Genomic DNA, 15,987 nt, shown 5'->3' with positions numbered 1-15,987 from the left:
CACTATGCTAAGGTGAAACGAACGTCGACATAACCATCAGAATCAACCACGGCCTCCGCCATTTTGTTCAAATGCTCAGAAGCGAGGAATCTGGAAGGCGTGCTTTAATTGGCCAGACGCAGCAAATTTCCTTGTGTTGATGCTGTTTCGTTTCACGAACGCAAGCATATTCGCAAGCACAAGGAAAAGGAAAATAATGATCCTTGTGCTTGTGTCTGTGCTTATGCTTGCTTCAGGCTCGTTTTCACAGTGAAAAAAGGGCTCTTATGCTTGCGTTTATGCTTGCGCTTGTGCTTGCGTCACTAGTGAAAGTGCTGCCTTTTGTTCAAACAAAAAAGTATGAATGAACAAGACTCTACTGAGTTTGCGTGTGTTGCTTGTGCTTATTCTTTGAAAAAAGCTACAACAAGTTGCAAAATTGTTGAGACACTTTCATTAAAAAACACCTTTTCTAGCTTCCAATGTCCGCCGTATCTAAAATTTAAACCTTTCCCACTTCCTCTCCCCCCCTCCCCCTTTCAATGTTGACTGCTTAAGTTCCCAACATTTTTCTGTCTTGCTAGCAACACTGATAAGGGGGGAGGGGGGCTGCAGTGTGAGAGATAATAGGGAAATTAATTACGCCCCAAGAAGGTGAAGTGTCTCCACTATTTTTGCAACTTGTTGTAGCGTTGCTGGTGACAACCAGGCTGTAACTACTCCTTTGTTTTTGCATCCAGTTCTAATTGCTCACAGGGCATCGTTACCTGCACAAGACTTGTGCCTAGAGACCGAAACTTTCGGGGATATCTTAGGTTCCCCCTTGTGGAAAAGAAAACTGATGTTATATGTTCGTATATCAGAATTGAATTCTTGGCGGTTATTCACGGTATTATTATTATTAGTATATACTCACTCAGTGATCTTGGTGTTTCAAGCAATCATCCAGTGAAATTTTGATAGATTTTTATAACGATTTAGCATTATGTTCTTTATAGCCTCGTTTCCATGCTGAGCATTTGACGTTATTTGAAAATACCCCTTTAAAATCGGCTCCGAGCAGGTTGCAAACTTGGAAACATCACTTTCTTGCTATTTGAGGTCACTTGGACAGTTAGCTAAGTGGTTTGCTTTCTTCCACCACTTTCCCACGGGAGTACACATGCTCCCTGACTACAGGGTCTATACACTGCCTGAAATCGACTGTAAACAATCTTCACGCCAACAATTTGTTTCACTCGGAGTAATTCTCTGTGTAGGGCTGGTCGCGTCCCACCAAAACGAATTTCTTAGTGAAATCGAGGAATTAAAAAATTGTTTAAAAAAGTTCCACATGGTTGCAAGGAAACAAGATGGGTCATTGTACAACAAACTAACGCTCCACCTCAAATAGAGCCACCATTTCACGTGATCCTTTACCAACTGCACTTTCCATTTCCATTTCAAATGAACCTCAAAACTATGATCGAACGGTGAAAATGTTTTAACAAGCCGACTTTCGTTTAGATTGCTGATTTAAAAAGTGCTAAAGTCCCATTTTGCCGTCTGTGACGAGGATTTTAACGAGGTTTATTAGATTTCCCATGTTTGAAGCTTCTGCAAACATTTTCACGCATGAATTGAGAAGCAAATAAAATCGACTTTGGAGGTTTTTTCTGCAATTGTTGTTGAGATCACTTCGTGTATATACTAAAACAATTATGCTTTTCAATCTCGGTGAAAAGTGGCAGAATATTTACCTCCGCACTTGTGCCGCTCGGTAAATATTCTACCACTATTCACCTTGATTTCAAAGAATAATTGTTAAACTATCATATAAAGAATATTACATTAGTTGCCATTGGCACATTCCAGTTGTTTTGTTGTTTTTACATCTGTATCAAGTTGCAAGACGATTATGATTACCAGGGCATGGACTGTACATAATTTTAACATTATTTTTTCTGTTTTTTTTTTTTTTTTAATATCCATACTTGCCCAAGGAAGGTGATTAGAAATTATGATAAGAGGAGAGATATATTGTGGAATTTCCAGAGACAAAGACATACTGTGACCTTCCATGACAGGGATATTGATCTTTATGGTTGAAACACATAGGATTAGAGACTTCCAACATTTATCCCATAAATATCATACAGGTTGTGAAAATTGTTATTATTTGATTATAGTAGGCCACTTTGTGTCCTCTAAGCTTCACTGCCAAACTGAATATAAGATATCAAAAGCATCTACTTCAATGGCCATTTGTGGATTTCCTATCAAGTTTTCTCTTAGGGTTTTGTATAACACAAAATAATAGCACTTAAGATCCAGATGAACTGGAATTTTTCTGAACCCACTAGGAACATTATATAACATTGAAGCTCTTAGTATAAATGAACTTTCCTGAGAAAACCTCTTATTATCTCAATATTTAATTTTCTAGCTACCACCTTTCAACACACCCAATCTGATATTATCCAGCCAAGCCTCACAGAAGGTATTCATTTTTGAGCTTCAGCATGAATTTTTTTAATCTTTAATGTTATTTCCCTGCTGAACCACAAGCAACAATTTCTTTTGAAATTTCACATGAGCAGTGCATGCATGCACTTGCAGTGCTTGAAGGCATACCACATGAACAATATCCTGTAGTGTTGCACCACTTTGGAACATACGTGTCTTTACATTTCCTGTAGGTATCATGACATGGATTCTGTTGCCTCATTCAAATGTTCGACATATGCTCATGCCTAAACACTTTAACTAATCTGTGTTTTACAAGGGAAAAACTGGCAAACGAAGCAAGTTGCTGGTGTTTAGACTTTGCTCCCTGCATTGAATTAATCCCTAAACCCACACCAAGATCTTCAAAAAGCTGTTTGGTATGAAAGGTACACAGTAGCCCATTGCCCAAACACTGAGATTTGCAGAGTGAAATAATGATGTCAATTAAAATACTGTCTGCAATCCTGCTCTAAACTGGGTAGATCACTGGAGCTAATATTGGAGACTCTGCTGGCAAGGGACAAGCAGTACCTTAAGTGAAGACCCATTCTCCTAAGAGACAATGCAAAAAATTCTTGGCCTTCTCAATGGTCCCCTAGACTTTGAATAGGGATGATAAGTTTGATGAGATTCTGAACTGGTGAAGGAGAATGGGTTTGATGTTTTTGCAGTCACCGAAACATGGCTCATCGATCGAGTGGTCCAGTGATTGTTTACAAAATTCTGGGATACGGCCCTAGTATCCGGCTTGACAGACACCAGAGAGTAGGGTGGCGGTGTTGCATTTTTCACGACTAACGCTCTTGTGGTCAAGTGTACATTAGATTTGGAACTTTTGGCCGTGGAAGTTCTTTGAATTGAATTCCGCATCAAACACCTTGATATTCTCTGTGGGGTTTGTTACAGGCCGCAATGACGGTGTTTCCCTTGATAATTTCTTTGAGTACTTTCAACTGTTTCTTGATAAAATCCGTCAACTTCCCAAACAATACTTTATTGTTATGCTGGGAGACTTAAATGCTCATGACGATGTTGCAAATCCATCATGGAATAGTGATGTTGGTGAAAAATTAAATTCGTTTTAGAAAGTAATAATTTGGCGCAGTTGATAGCAGAGCCAACACATATCCCTTTAAAAGTTCGACAATATTGGATTTGGTTATCACAAATTGTCCAGAGCGTTTTAGTGCTTCTGGGACGTTAAGTCCCCATCCAATTGTGATCATTCTGTTATTTTCGCAAGTATGAATCTTTTCATTCACCGAAATCGTCGTACAAAATGTGTGTGTGGAATTTTAATAACGTTAATATTACGGATTTGAATTGGGAACTATCGCAGTTGGACTGGATTTCTCTCTGTGAAAACATATACCTGTTGGTACAGTCATTTTCGTTCAAATTATTGAGAAGTATATTCCATTGAAAACGGTTACAATACGTCCAAATGATAAACCCTGGATGGATAGTAAAGTGGTGCGTTGCAATTAGGAGGTGGGACCGCCTGCTCCGAATTCATAATAAATGTCCATCTCCAGTCACGTGGGAAAGTTATAGGGCTCAACGTAACACTGTAACCTCTCTCATATGATTTGCTAAAAAATCGTTTTCTGAAAGAGCCAATAAGGATTTCAGTAATCCAGATATCAACTGTAAGAGTGGTCGTCAATCGTTAATAGGGTATGTGGTCGAGAAAATTCTTCATCTATTCCAACCATTGTGGAAAACGAAGTGCTTATTTTAGATGCCAAGGAAAAAGCGTGCATATTTAACGAGTATTTTGTGTTCACAGACGGAACTTCCAGGTGCCAATGCCATTCCTCCTCTTATCCAGCCATATCAGACACAGCAATTTTTATCTAGTATTATTGCTACTGAGAGCAAGTGTTGAACTGATGAAGGTATTGATATCTCTAAGGCAGTGGCTATGATGAGTTGGTAATAAGATTATTCAGTTATGCAGTGAGGTTTTTCATGTTTATGTTACTCATTTTGTTAATTTGTCTCTTTCACTTGGTCAGTACCCGAGCAAATGCAAGCTTGCAAATGTTATTCCTCTTTTTAAAAATGACAACCGTCAACTCAAAGTGATTACCATCCTGTTTCTCTGCTGGCAAGTTTTTCCAAGATCTGTGAAAAAGTTGTGTTCGTTCATTTGTATAACTTTTTGATGGAAATTGGCTTTCTTTTTAAATTTCAATCGGGTTTCAGGCCTGGTGACCTCAACAATTACCAACTGATTTTTCTTGTTCACAAGATTTATGATGCCTTAGAGGGCAGCAAAGAGGTACGAGTTTCTTCCTAGATATCAGCAAGGCAGTTGATAAGGTGTGGCATGCTGGTTTGCTGCGTAAGTTGGAGGCTCTAGGTGTACAATCGCCTTATTTCAATGGTTAGAGAGTTACTTGTGTAACGGAAAACACTTGTAGTAAGAAGGAACTTTAATTCTTCTGTATGGATGTACTACGTCGCTTGCTGTGCAAATCGAAGGAACCGACACAACAAGATGTCGTCTTCCCATGCCTTCAACACTTCAGAATTGTTGTCTGATGCAAGAAACTTCCAGGAGAGGTTTGGCTATGCATATTGTTGGGCTAAAAATTCCATCATTTTGGCTGAGGGAAAGTGAAGTTCTCGCCTATTTGCGATTATGACTGCAAGAGATTTAGAGAATCTCAAGTCTCGTCATGGATTACCAAAAGCTAAGTAACCATTAATTCTTTAGACCAAATTGTGAATAACAAAGCTCTCTTCCTTATTATTCCTACAATATTATATCTTCTCATGGCCAGTTCAACAATGGGTCTTAATACAAACCCTCCTACAAAAAAATTCCTTGATCGTTTACCAAGTTTCAAAGATTTAGATATCATGATGACCCGTAAGCCTTAGAAACGTGCAGGACTGTCATCTGAATTGACCAAATTCGCGATGTGAAACAAAGGAGTGTTGACAAAATAGCACAGGACTGTACATTTGGAACTATGATAAATTCCTCGAAGACATTACTCACACGTCACCATGTGTCCGTCTCCTTTTTTAATATGACACTTCATCTGGACATCATTAAATTCATGCTCATTTCATGAAAGTGGTAAACCTGGTAAATTATTTGTACACATCTTTCACATGATGCTCAGAACTTCGTAAATACATCAATTTCATTGCAGGTGTGAATGTTTAGTTGATATAAGAATGAGGTAAGCAACAAAATTTGTTCTTCAATTAAGTGCGAAAAACAGCCAGAAATATAATTTCACTTACGAGTGTGAGCGGGAAGCATGGAAAACAGAAAGCAAGTTTACTTTTGTCTCCCACCTTTACAAAACGAACGACAAGCTACGGGTACACCCCTATTGATCGATATTTTGCCTGCCACCTTCAGAAATTCTTTGTCTTCCGTTTTTTTTACGCATTAGAACATGTGCGCATGATAATTTCAAAATGTCGACCATACGAACGAATTGATTGTCTTGAAACAAACCTTTCAAATCACTTAACTCACTGAAGAAACACAGGCGTGATCAACACGATGATGAAGCCACCGTAATTCCGGTGTTTAAAGATGCTTATGTGATGATCGTTTTGGTTCCATAACCCAGGAAATGGTTAGACCCAATGATCAGACGGGCTATAAGTTATGGGGGGCAGGTTTGGTTGAAAGAATCAACGCTGCGCTTCATCCTCGTTTCTCATCGGTATATTTATCTACATAGCTAATTGTAATAGCAATTGTGAAGTTCTTGAAAGGAGGTATTCATTGTGCTTGTCCTAAATACAATCCCTAATGATCAAGCGAAATTATGTTGCAAAGTAAACACTCAGTTCAAAGGGTCTTCGATAAGTAGTCTCCGGAGTCATTTGAACCCGTTTAGGCCATCACTAAAATCACACGAGTGCAGTTGAAACTTGCGTGGCCCCCCATTTAGGACATCACACTATCTTTCTTGTTTGCGTGGGTTTAAAGATGCTATCTTTTGAATATTTAGTTTATCTTACCGTCGTGTGAAAGAGTAGTGTACTAGGTCATCATACTGTATTGAATTGAATAACCCTTAAACTCTAAAAGGCCAGCATCAAAGTTCTTCATGTAATGCAAGTGCGGTGGTAGCCACAAGAATTTAGGACAGAAATCTCGGCTTCAAATTTCAATTAAAACCTCACCACACTACTTCTGTAGGTTATGGTTACCTTTAAGTAATTATGTAGTGAAGCATACAACTTAAGCATAACTATTATTGTCGTTGCTGTAGCAAAGAAGGAATTGAAAAGTCGTTAAGAAGCCACTGTTACAGAGACCTGTACACCCGGTGCTTTAGATTCAATATAAAGCAATATACATGTTCGTATATGTATGTGCAAGAATATACAACAAGTATGAAAAAAGAATTCATATAACTCCCTAGAACAAGTCATTGATATGTAAGGATATTTACAATTTTAGCAATAACAATAGCCCCTTACAAAGGGATTTGTATTGCGATTGCAACAACAAAAAAAACATCATTTACTACTTTCTTTGAATACAAAAGAAAATAGGTAACTACAATTTGGGCCAATAGTATTTGGGACACCCTTGGAACGCACGCAAAGAAGACCTACCGTGAATATTCTATTCATCATAGGGCCGTTTAACCCCCTCCCTCCTCTGAAAGAAATATAAAAATGTTGAAACCAAATACAAACAAAATACACCAGTCATGTACAATGAAGTTAACATTGTAAGGGGAGGGGGGAAGACCCATAGCTATTAATGTTTAAAATACTTTAAAATTTTTTTTATGGTCTTGTGGGAACACTTTTGTCAGGATAGTAGAATGTTCAGTTAGCATTGTTTCTCCATTCCAAAATTTGACACATCAACTGCTTTCGAAGAAGTCCCATGTCCTTAAGGAAACTCCCACTGAAATGATGGAAGGCATCTTCCAATTCTGATGATATCTCTGACAGAGAGAATCACCTCCACACCACAGCTGCCTGCTCCTGCACCTCTTGTTGTCTGCTGTGGCATGTTGATATGGGGCAAAGGAAGGCACAACTTTGGGCAGTTCCATTGTTGCAAGTTGAATCGGGAACCACTTGAAAGATCACTGAAACCATTCAACATGTTCTTGATAACTATCAGAGTGCTTTTGGGTGGGGCAATCTTCAAGCCATGATCAAAATTGACATTTCTACTGACAGCATCAAAGTCCCCATGTAACATAGCTGGGATATGAATTGGAATAAGGATTATACTTGCTGCATCTGCTGAGCAGTGAATGAAATACCCTGATACCTTTTGGCTGAAAAACAATGCTCCTTGTTTCGCCCATGACTGACCGTAACAGGGGAGGTATGCAACATCACTTTGTTTCTCTTCTCCCAGAAAGGCAAGGCATGTTGTGTCAATAGCAAAACTGTTGACGTAACTTTCACAAGCAAGGGTACAAAAGTCTGACAAATTCATAATACTGTTTTCTGTTGTAAAATGACATCATTAACCCTGGAATTCATCAAAACATCTTTCATTTTGGAAGTGCTCAGTGCCACGGGTGTTTGAGAAAGCCAAGAAATTGCTCATCTCAAGATGAAGGCATCTGAGTCCAATTCACAAATTTTCTGAAACACTTTTAGAGCACCCATGTTGTAACATCCTAGATGGCCAATTTTGACGACATCCTTTGGACAGGATCGCAACAATGTTAACGCATGTTGTATAGTACATGCTGATGGGTGACCATTGGCCAGTAAAGGGTTGAACAATTTTGCGCAATTTTTGGAAACTAAAACATATCCTGGAGGAATGTAGGACACTTTAGGAAAGTAGTATGCTGCTGCATGATTATGGGTTAGGCTGTTTAACTTCCCATTCCGAAAATCTGCTAGAGCAAGTTGCTTTGTGTTACCTCTATGAGTTGCCTTCAACACTGGCACTGCAAATGACATCATCATCTTTTGCACTAACCAGGTTACAGCTGTCATTTCTGTCTGAGTTAGCTTCAGCACTCTCACTGCCAATGGCATCATCTTCGTCACTAATCAGGTTACAAGTGCCATTTCTGTCTAAATCATGTTGACTACTGACACTGTAATTGCCTTTGCCCTTGCTTGCAAATGCATTAGTAACACCATTGTGTAGTTCGTGAGTGTTCACCACGTCCTTCTCAGCAAGGTTGCATGCAGTGATATTATCATTTGCTTCGTTATTGCAAAGGATGTCTGCCTGATCATGTATAATCTGGCCTGCGGATAAGACAGAAGCTTTCAATAATTTGCGAATTCATACTTGCAGAAGACAGGACCAAACGGTCTGGTGAACATCGCATTCACTGCTTGGATCCGTTCTTGATCTTCCTTAGACCAGTCTGGGCTCCAAGGTTTCCACCCACAGCCTCTGTAGTAGAATGGTTTTCCTAGTGGAGGAAAAGACAGAAAGAAACACGAAACTTTACAATCGCAACAGTTGCATTGAAACTGAAACTCTTGCAGTTGTTGTTATAAGTGTTTTCTCTCAGTTCCTGTCTCAACCTTAGAAAACCATTGTTCAACTTGTCAAGGAGAGTAGACCATTGCATTTTCCTTGCAGCTATAATTATTTATTTTATATATACGGAGATTTTCGCATCAAATTTTGCTGTGTGAAAAAGCGTTTCAGATTTTACTTCGACCACTCAGAGAGGTGAAACGAGTTTCTCACTCGTGAAAAAATTGTTTCGTCCAATCACAAACCATGGTTTGAGTGAATTGTGTTGTCGCAGGCTTTTTCGCGGTCATTACAGTACCTTTATTGGCTTCCCAATTTGGGATTTGCTTATTTCGTTATTTTCAAACAAGCACTTCCATATTCAATTAAGAATTGAAATGTTTGCTATCCTTTGCACCAGTTATGATTTTTGATTGGTGATATTTTCACATGTCGATTTTAGTAAACACTTAATTTTTTGAAGAGAATTTAATACAGGAGTTTTGTAATTATTTTAGAGAACCAACTAAAGCTGGATAAATAAAAAAAATCTCAGTATGTATAAAGTAAACAAATTACAGCATGGAAAACGCTTTGTACGGGATTTTCACACTCGTTGGTTTTGTATCAGAAATCTCACTCGTTCGCTTTCAGATACTTTACCAACGAGTGTGAGAATCCCGTACGTGTGCGCTTTCCATGAAGTAATCTCTATTTTACTGCTGCTTTCTACTGTACAACTGAAGGCCACCGTCTACCAATAATTTTCGATACGTCCTGGTTGAGTGCTACATGAGAGAATTTACAAGGGTATCATGCTGCACACAATTTATTTATGCAACTTACAAGTTGCATAAATAGTTAAGTTAGTTTACATATTAGGAGTAGTATAAAATACCCTCTCACCACTAAAGAAGACTATTAATCTATCTTCTTGTTCAACGCCACAATCTAGTGTAACCTATGGTAGTCATTTCATAACAAAATTGTTAATTTTCAACTTGTACACATAATTATAATACCTGATTGAATGCAACAAACAGCTTCTCTGAATGACTATCTTATCTGAAGATTCTCAGTGTAAAGGTGTGTGAGAATTTGGTCCACTAAGAAATAAGATGCCATAATAGTCAAACAGGTTTTTGCAAGACTCAACCATTACAATTTCCTTAAAACCTGTGAATATGCATGTGGTTAAATGCATATAAGCAAATTCGGTGTCTTTACTTCATGAAGGGACGGTCAGGAACTAGGAGTATGTTATTTAGTGGATAAGGGTGAAAGTAAAAAAAAACATTTAACCCCACAAATACTTCAGGGATGTTATGTTACTATGAGAAGGATAGGCAATCAAGTGTAAGAAACATACTTTAGCTAAAAACCAAGTTATTATCAACTCCTACTTGAACAAATAGGTTCAAAGAGGCAAATGAAAAAAAGAAAGAACATCAATGCATTCAATATTACTTGTGTTAATATCAACAATGTATGTCACTTTCACTTTGAAAAAAACCTTAAACACTTGCTAGATAAAACCACAGTAACCTGTCACACAACAGTCAAATATGGGATTGGAAAACTTCTTTTACCTCGTTGATAAGGTGAAAAACAGTCATACGTGTACAATATAGCTTGGAGGGCTGGCTGGCACCTATTACAGTGACCTTACCTGAAGAGGTGCTATCAGCAGCATCATGTGATGTAGCTTTTATGTACAGTTGCCGTTGAAGCTTGTGAGCAGCTTCAAAATCTTGATTTGACAATTTATTCAATGACTGGTGATTGCAGAAAAGCATTGAAACATGGTTAATTGTTATGTAACCACACCCAAACATCCAAAATATCAATAAGATGTTCCTCGTCTGCAGAAAATTGGCTGTCCCTAATAATAAAGGACTGGTCATAAAGTGCAGGAGGGGATGGGCCATCATTTTTGTGCACGTAAAAAGGGGTGGGTCAAGAAACATCATGCAATACATTGGGGGTGGGCTATGAACAATTATGCTTCAGTTTTATTAGCTGCAGATATGTATACATACACCATTTAACTCTTAAATTGGGAGTAATGTAGCTTGATAATGACTTGCAATAAAAATGCTTCTATTTACACCACCTGGCTATAGTGGCAGCTAGCTGTTTTTACAAAGATTATATCAAGAAGGAATATTCATGTGAAAAAAATAAAGAAAATGAAAGCAGCAACCTATAAAGCATTGCATGCAACGTTTAGTCTGCATCAGTGAAATCATCATCACTGAAGTCATCATCCGTATCTGTGTCGGCTTTACCTTGGTGTAAAAACCCACAATTGACGTCACAAATTCAACATTCAGCTGTTAGTGGGTTCGATAATGTGACGCCAGTAATAGGGGAAGCTGAGCTGTAGATCGATGGGTCGATGGATCAATGGATCAGTAATCAGTAGATCAATAGATCGATTGAGCTTTTCATCCATATGGATCAGTGGTGGATTGATCCATGGATCAGTGCATCGATGGATCAGTCTATCTGTAGATCGATGGATCAATGAGTCAGTCTATCAGTGGGCGATGGATGTGAAGCTGAGAAGGACGTGGAGAAGAGGCTACTAGTAAATTGAGATCCATTCCCCCTCCACGTAGCAATCGCGGTCACTGTTGATGTTTGAAACGTGATCTTTTTTCCTGGTTTACTACTGCTTTTATTAATGGTGACAAGTTGTCTTTCCATGAAGTTAGATGAGGAGACGAAAGCGTTTACTCGACTTGTGATCGAAAATTGCGACAAAAAAGCCTCTATCTTGTGTAATGGGCCCGTGTGTGCGGTACCACATGGAGCTCGCGTCCGAACTACAGTTGGTAATTCCTGTGGGCTTTTTTAGTACCGGATGTATTGGTTTGGGATCCATTGTCACATTTCCCGGATAAGATCCTTCCCTGTCCATCTTGCAATGATAAAAATATTCAAGAAACCCTCCATCCCATCCGCTGGAAAGATGGTAGTAACGACTATGACCAGCCTCGACTCCTTGTATGCAGCATTTATTTGTGCAGAAACAAGCATCAAATCTTCAGCCATGATCCAGGTATTCTCTGTCAAATAAAAGAAAATTTTCCACCGCCCTTTACGTTATTTCACAAAAGTGGAGTGACTAGAGAGTTGTGTAGTATGGACTTAGGAAAATGTGTTTCTTAAACGAAAAGGCAGAAAGGTCAGAAAGCTTCCCAAGTTTCTCGTCCAAAGGCAGTAAGGTTGGACAAAAAGTTGCAACTGCTTGTTATATACACAGATACTTTGAAAAAGAACACTTATACCAGCAAAGGATTTGTCAGATGAGTGCATTGTCGTTGAGTGCTGACCATACCTTTAAAGTATCCTGCAATATTGGATTTTGGTGTGATGGCAAGTGGATACAGTTGTATGACAGTTTATTCATAGTCATGAATGAAATTGGTGTGGTATTATCTTGGAAACTATGTAAGGAAACAGGGTTTCATAATGTTCAAGATCTGCTGATCAGCTGTCGCTGTAGACCAATGAAACAGTGGCGGTTAAGTCGTGAAATTGACATTAGCGGCATACCAGCATGTTTTGTTCATATACGTCCTCTAAAAGTTTTCAGGTTTTTCATGAGAGCGTTAGGGTTTTGCTTGACTACCCTAATAACATTCTGCTCGTTTTGCAATGGAAAAAAAATCAAAGTTAACAAGTTTGAAAGGAGGTAAATTACCGTCCAGGAGTCGCTTTAGATCAAGATTTCAAATGCTCCTTGAAACACGAATACTTTCTCCTTGATCTTTCAAGTTGCACTTCGGTTTCATGTTTGTTTTTTTTTCTCGTAGCTGCTAAATCACGCATCTCTTTCGTTCTAATCTTTCTTCGCTTCTCAGCAATGGTGTGCCTTTCAATTGGAGTTTTTTTCATCACATGAAGTCCTTTCTTTGGTCTTTCTGGGGCGCTTTCCATTTAGCCAAAATTTCAAGTTCAAATGGAAAGGCCTTTTCCCTCCCAGGAATAAAGCCTGGTTTTGAGTCATAAACTTAATCGCTGGCAAGGCGCAACAAAACAAAATGGACGGGGGTGTCCTGCTGCTTCGTTCACAGAAACTTAACGCGTATTCAGAATTATTTTGAGTCGACAGTACGTAATTATTTTGCACATGAGTTTGCGGTGCATTTTAGGATGACTTGGACCACCATAGAGTTATTGACAAGGGAAGTGATACACACTGGCAATCCTTTTGGAAGGCCATCAATCCCACCAGAGAAGCAAGTATTGGTCTTCCTATGGGCATTGGCGACCTACATTGTAAGAGGGCACGCGAGAAATCGCCGACCGAATTGACATCACATACAGCAGTGTTTCTTGAACTGTTTCTCGATTAACGAAAACGGTTTGTGGCCTTAAAAACCAGTATATAAGATGGCCAAATGGTGAGTAAAGTATATAACCTTTTACCACGTTATATCACATATTTCTTGGAACGATACCTGAAACGGAAATTTCGTTGCACTTAAGGAAAGACTTTTGACAAGTGAATACATTTATGTTACTCTCGATTAGAGAGTGCTAGCTTGCTCACTTGAGTGTTCTGAAATTTTACACATGCATATATATGTATATACAGCTATTTACTGAGTTTAGCGAGTTGAATTTAAGCTACATTCACTCTAGTAAAAATGAAAATGTTTATTTGTAATTTTTACATCTTGCTAGGGAAAGAGATAAATGAAGTCAAGGCAGATTTTGGTGACACATTTCCAGGCGTCATTGGTGCCATTGATGGAACCGTGATTCATATGTGATGTCCATCAGAAAACAAAGAAGCATATAATTGCAGAAAAAGATTTTATGCTTTGAACGTTCAGGTAGAACAAGTATTTGATAATCACTATAGGAGTAAATGCCATTGTTTTACCTTAACTGTGCCGGCAAAAGTTTACTGTATACAGTAAACTTACGTCTGGTTCCCCAGCTTGAATACCTTGTCATCAATAGATAATTTAGGGCTAAGTTTTAATTAAGTTTTTAAAATACAGCTTTAACGTGACATTTTTTCCCAGATGTTTTAAAATGTCCATGATCCTTGATGTAAACGTCACCCTAAATTTGGTCATTTTAATAGTGAAAAGTTATTTGTATCACCCAACTAGTGGACTAATGCAAATCCTGCATTTTGATTGGCTACGCTACTGGAGGACTATTAGCCTCATGGGCTATTGACCTGTAGCCCTTTTAAATAATAATTGATACAAGGCCTTTTGTTTTTGTATCTGTAATCTTAAGGGCCCCTGGAAAGTACTGTGACAATGCTACCTCCAATAATTTTACATTTCATTGATTGAAACTGATTGAAAATGCTATTGCTCCGTTTAAGTTTCTTGAACTTAAGAGAGGTGATGCTGTACCAGACCAACTGAAGAATGACATGTCAGAATAATTAACAGAAGCAACTTTGCCTCCACCGACTGCAGAGAATGTACGTCTTGTCTCAGATGCACTCATCTTGTACAATGTCATTGAAAAGAGGAGAGGAGAGCTTGATGACCTGGCAAAGGGCTTAGAAAGTATCGGGTTGATTAATTACTTCTCTACTTTTCCCCAGAACAGCAGAGAAAACTGTGGATGCTGAAACTGTAAAGGCAAGAATCAACGAAGGAGAATTAGACATCTCAGAGCAACAAGCAAAGTGTTTATTACTTCAATACATAGATGAACTAGGAAGAAGAGATCCCAAACGTTAGTACCGTCCTGTATATAGACTGGTAATAGTTAATAAAAAAATTAATAAGTGAAGAAATTATTTTGCACATTTCACACAACTGCACTTGTCCAAACATTTATTTGTCGTCCTATGGAAAAAGTAATCTTGTAGCTATTTCAGACTGTCATATTTCATTGGTCCCTATGACTTGTGGCTTCTTTTGTTATCAGGGCTAGGCGCATTGCTTCTTTTGTATCATCTATTAGTTTGTTCTCCAATCATACACTGCATCTGGAAAGCTAAAGGGTCTCTCAATGGAAAACCTTGAAAATCATTCTTTAGTCTGAAACTAAAATTAAAAATGGCTTTCAGCAAGTATAGTTAAATCATACTGGTCTATTGCATTACTGTCAAACTTTAACCATGAACACCTTTATATAGTTGAAGAATGTTACTGTGTTACAAGGAAGAATTAAATCAGGCATAAGAGAACTTACTCTGAACAGTGATGGTAATTAGCTTGTGGTTTTTAACTTTTTCTCTGGTGTCCCAAGTTTTATTGTTATTGATCACAGCAGAACAAACATACCTGAAGTATTTCACGTGTTCACAGTTCAACAGTAAAGGACTGGATAGGTTTCGAAAGGTTACTTAGGAACAATCCCATGTTTATTTAGTTGAATGGTCCTTCGAAGAATCTTGGTATATACACATGTATAATCATGCAACACTGATGGAGGACAAGGGTAGACAAGCTACATATTTTTCTGATCTTATCTGTTAATGGATAATTACATAACACAACAGAACCCTGATAACATGTTGCATGAACCAACAATATTACACTAGCTGTTGAAAATTTGTGCATCAATAAGTTTTGTAAGTTGATTACCAAATTTTTCTCCCACTGTAATAAGAGCTGTCGTAAGGCAGTGCCGTACACACACAACATTCAGAGGTCAGTGGTTATGTACAGCGGACTGTGTATAATGTAATGATGGTTGTACTAAATGTTACAGTATATTCTGTTATTTGTTTCAGAACATAGAGGAGCCATTATTCAAGATTTGCTTTCTTTCTGGACCTCTTCACCAAAAATGCCAGCAGCTCATGAGGGGCTAACATTACACTTTGCTGACAATGCAGGCATCTTCTTATTTCCAGTACATACTTTCGGCAATTAACTATTCCTGTGCAGTATAAAAGCTATGCTGACTTTTCTGCAAAAATGGATGTTGCACTTAAGTTTGGGTCTAAAGGCTTTTCTGAGGTGTAATGTTCTTTGATGACCTGAGTTTAATGTTGTGTTCAAATGATATCCAAAAATATGTACTTAAGAGCAATTAAGTTCTTGTACATGTAATATATAGACTTCCACAAGTTCTAGTACCACTGT

General features: G+C 38.2%; 1 pseudogene; it reads right to left on the bottom strand.

Annotated features, from left to right (window-relative positions):
- Window positions 1-7,284: 7,284 nt before the first annotated feature.
- On the bottom strand, window positions 7,285-10,704 carry LOC138053630 (uncharacterized; annotated as a pseudogene).
- Window positions 10,705-15,987: the final 5,283 nt, after the last annotated feature.

Source organism: Montipora capricornis, chromosome 6 (genome assembly GCF_036669925.1).
Source record: "Montipora capricornis isolate CH-2021 chromosome 6, ASM3666992v2, whole genome shotgun sequence".
NCBI classification, from domain to species: Eukaryota; Metazoa; Cnidaria; class Anthozoa; order Scleractinia; family Acroporidae; genus Montipora; species Montipora capricornis.
Note: the sequence above shows the minus strand (reverse complement) of the source record. Positions and strands in the feature narration are given on the sequence as shown.